Here is a 4,635-nt window from a genome sequence, read left to right on the forward strand (position 1 = left end):
TGCCAAACAAAGGTGGACAGCTTTCATGTTGTACCATTACTTATGCAACTTATATATTTTGCACTGATACTAATTAAACTTGAAAAACCAAACAAAGGTTGAGTTGTTTTAGTTATCCAGAATATAGTGTCTTGAATGCTTATTTTCGTTTGAAAAATCTTTCAATAATTAGCTCCTGAATTCAATTCAACCACTTAATGGAACCAACTATAAGAAGTGGAGGCAAGATATTGAAATAACTCTAGGGCTCATGGATTTCGATTTAGCTCTAAGAGAGAATGAGCCAGCCAAGCCTGCAAATGATGCAATTGCAGACAAGAAGAATGAATATAAAAAATGGGTTAAGGCTAACAGAATGGCGCTGCTGGTAATCAAAAGGTCAATGTTTGACCTGGTTTGAGGGGTAATCACTAAATCAGATAATGCTAAGGCATGTCTTGACTTTATAGAAGCCAAGTTCAAGGAATCCGAGAAAGCTGAAACTAGAACACTCATGAATACCCTTATAAGCACTAAGTACCTTGGTGGTGATGTGAGAGAGCACATTCTCTCAATGGTTGATGTAGCTGCAAAACTTAATGCACTTAACATTAAGATAGATGATCCTTTTCTAGTTCATCTCGCTCTAAATTCCTTAACCCCTGAGTACTCTCAACTGAAGAGTACTTACATAGCTCAAAAAGAAAAATGGGACTTGAATGAGCTAATTGCCATCTGTGTGCATAAAGAGAAAAATATTCAACAAGAAAAAGGGAAGAAACAAGTCAATGCAATGCAGAATGTTAACCCTGCAAATTCTCCTAATGAGAGAGACAATTCTCCATATAAAAACAATAAAAGGGGTGCAGGAAGAATCAATAAGGGCAATAACCATCTAAGAGTGCATAGAGGTGTTGGAATAAAATGTTTCTTCTGCAAAAAGGTGGGACATCAGAAGAAGGAATGCACTAGGTATATACGATGGAAGGAAAACAAAGAAAGTAAGAAAAACAAAGGTATGGTGTATAAAATTTCAGTTTGTTTTGAATCAAATTTGGTTGATATCTTATGATACTTGGTGGCTTGATACTGGTGCTGCAATTCATGTAACAAATTCATTACAGGGGTACATTAATAAGAGGTTGCCAAACAAGGATGGAGTGTCAATGTTCATAGGCAATGGAGCTAGAGTTGCAGTAGAGTTCATTGGAGTAGTTAGGCTTTAATTATTTTCTGGTTTTTTGCTAGATTTGATTGATGTTGTTTATATACCATCCATGAGAAGGAATTTAGTTTCAGTTAGTAGGCTTGTTAAATCAAAGTTCAAATTTGATATTAATGAGATTGGTTTTTCAATATTTCGAAGTTCTGAGCTAATTGGTGATGGAATGTTGACTGGTGATATGTTCAAGCTTAACTGCAATATACCAATAAGTGTGGTTAACACAGTAGGGTACAAACAAACACTGACAAACAACGCCTAGTCCAAGTTATGGCACAAGAGATTAGGACATATTTCTAGAGAGAGAATGCAGAGATTGCAAGAGAACAACTCCTACCATCACTAAATTATAGTGATTTCGAAATTTGCACCAACTGCATTAAGGGAAAATTAATAAACAAGAAAAAGAAAAGTTCAATTAGAAGAACAAAGCCGTTGGAACTAATCTACACATACATTTATGGTTCTTTCCCAACATAAACACATGATGGCTACAAGTATTTCATCACATTTACAAATGACTTTTCTAGGTTTGGGTATGTATACTTGTTGACTGAGAAATCTAGTGCCTTTGCTGCTTTCAAAATTTATAAAGCAGAAGTAGAGAATCAATTGGACTACAAAATCAAGGTAGTAGGGTCTAATATAAGTGTGCTATGGAGAATTTAGTGAGTCTGGTAGAAAGCCTAGTCTCTTTGCATTGTTTCTGCAAGAGCATGGAATTGTTGCTCAATACACCAATCCTCGAACCCTTGAGCAAAATGGGGTTAGTGAAAGAAGAAATATAACCTTAATTGAAATGGTGAGAAACTTGATGAGTAGTTTGAAGCTACCTACTTTTCTTGGGGGAGAAGTAATCAAAACTGCCAATTGCTTGCTGAATAGGGTCCCTAGCAAGTCTGTTCCCAAGACACCATTCAAATTGTGGACCAACAGAAAACCAGTGCTAAATCACTAGAGATTTGGGGATGCATAGCAGAAGCAAGAGCATACAATCCAATGGAGAAGAAGCTAAACTGTAGAATAATCTCATACTTTTTTGTAAGGTATGTAGAAAGAACTAAGGGTTATAGGTTTTATTGCCCTAATCACACCTCGAGGTTCATTGAAACTAGGAGAGCGAAGTTTATTGAAGAAGTTAATGATGATTAATGGGAAGAGAATCATGATTGGAATGAAGAGACCATCGCATTGCAAGATGAAAACCTAGGTGATGCTGTGACAGGTGAAGTTGTTGTGCCAATTCCAGTGCATAATGCAAGTGAACAAATTGAAGAACCAATATAGGTTGCTCAAGAAGAAGAAATGGTTGCAGAAGAACCTGTGCAATTGAATAACACACCAAATGTCCAATAAGTGCACATTGAAACTGTGCAAGTGGAAACTAGAAGATCCACTCGTGCAAGAAGCTGAGTTTAATAGTCAAGAAGAAGATCCATTAAACTTTAAGATAGCAATTGAGAGTCCAAATAATACACATTGGCAAAAAGCTAAGCAATTAGAATTGGATTCCATGAATAAAAACAAAGTGTGAGAGTTAGTTGAGCTTCCACAAGGATGTAAACCAATAGGTTGCAAATGGTTTACATGACCAAGAGAGACTCAAAGGGTGATATTGAAAGATACAAAGCTAGACTTGTAGCAAAGGGTTATACTCAACAAGAAGAAGTTGATTATAATGAAACATTCTCTCCAGTCTCTACAAAAGACTCTTTTAGAGTGATCATGGCACTAGTGGCTCACTTAGACTTATTTATGCATCAAATGGATGTTAAGACTGCATTCTTGAATAGAAATCTTGAAGAAGATATCTATATGAAGCAACAGAGGGTTTCATTTAAGAAGGGAGAAAGAGTTTGGTATGTAAACTTAACAAGTCCATTTATGGATTAAAACGGGCCTCGAGACAGTGGTATTTGAAGTTTGGTTAGGTTGTTTCATTACATGTTTTATTTTTCTCATTCTTTATGTAGATGACATACAACTAGCATGTAATAATGCATCATTGCCGAGTGACACCAAAAGATTTCTGTCAAAACACCTTAGGATGAAAGATATGGGAGAGGCCACTTTTGCTCTTGGGATTCAGATCACAAGGGATTGAAGTAAAGGGCTACTTGGTTTATCACAGAAAGCATATATTGAAAAAGTACTTAAAAGATTCAATATGGAAGACTCAAATAGTTGTGATATTCCAATGACAAAATGAGAGAAGCTTAGTAAAGATCAGTGCCCCAAGATTGATTTTGAGAGAAAAGAAATGGCTGGCAAGCCTTATACTTCTCTAGTTGGGAGTTTTATGTACGCACATATATGTACCATACCTGATATTGCATATGCCATTAGCATACTGGGAAGGTTTCAGTCTAATCATGGTAATGCACATTGGATAGCTGCCAAGAAAGTTTTAAGATACCTGCAGAGAACAAAAAAGTATTTGCTAGTATACAAGAAGGGTTCAGGACTCGAACTAATAGACTATAATGACTCAGATTTTACAGGCTGCCTTGATTCACTTAAGTCAACTTTAGGATATATATTCACACTGGCAAATAGGGCAGTGTCATGGAAGAGTGTGAAACAAGATACTATTGCCACTTCTACCATTCAAGTTGAGTTTGTAGCTTGTTATGAAGCTACATCACAAGCTATATGGTTGAGAAATTTTATCAGTAGTCTCAAGATTATGGATTCCATAACAAAGCCTGTTCAAATTTGGTGTGATAATAAAGCTGCTATCTTTTATTCTAAGAATAATAAAAGGTCTTCTGAAACTAAGCACTTGAACACCAAATATGCATTGATAAGGAATAAAGTGAAGTCTGGAGAGCTTTTGAGAAAATTATGTTAGATCTTCAGAATTTCACTAAATGGATGTCAAAAATGGACTTGGGACATCGAAATTAGCCCATGAGGGCATTCGAGAAAATTCAAAAATGTCAATGCAAGAAATATTCCAAAGGTTTGGCCCTTGGGCTAAGTTGGGCCAAAGGTTTGGGCTTAAGCCCCGTTTTTTTTATATAACGGGTCAAGTTAACCCAATGAACTTGCGATTGTAGCTTGTTCTCTAGAGCTCCGATGGAGCTCCATTCTCAACTAAACTTCACCATGTAAGTGCGAAAATAAAGCTAGAAGGATGGAGATTTGATTTATACCATTTTCGTTCACGGCCATGGCCGACAAATGGCCGGAAAAACGCTTTCAACCTCGCGGTCCTTCCTCGGAAACTGGGGAAAGAAACCCCGTGTTGTTTCAGTCCTTAGATCCTATAAACATAGACCCATATCTTTAAGATCTTTCACATACGACGAGAAATGACAAGAGAGAGGGATTCCTGAGGCCTACCTTGGTCGAAAAATCATGAAATCTTGCCAAAGACGATGGTGGGAGGTCATGACGGTGTTGTACCTCCGCGTTTGCAGAGAAAGAGAGCT

General features: G+C 36.9%; 2 pseudogenes; both read left to right on the forward strand.

Moving 5' to 3' along the window:
• Positions 1-250: 250 nt before the first annotated feature.
• Positions 251-1,205, forward strand: LOC148696258 (uncharacterized; annotated as a pseudogene).
• A 2,256-nt stretch (positions 1,206-3,461) lies between these two features.
• Positions 3,462-4,052, forward strand: LOC137710083 (secreted RxLR effector protein 161 pseudogene; annotated as a pseudogene).
• Positions 4,053-4,635: the final 583 nt, after the last annotated feature.

This window comes from Pyrus communis, chromosome 6 (assembly GCF_041283825.1).
Source record: "Pyrus communis isolate YQ-2024b chromosome 6, ASM4128382v1, whole genome shotgun sequence".
In the NCBI taxonomy this organism is placed as follows: Eukaryota; Viridiplantae; Streptophyta; class Magnoliopsida; order Rosales; family Rosaceae; genus Pyrus; species Pyrus communis.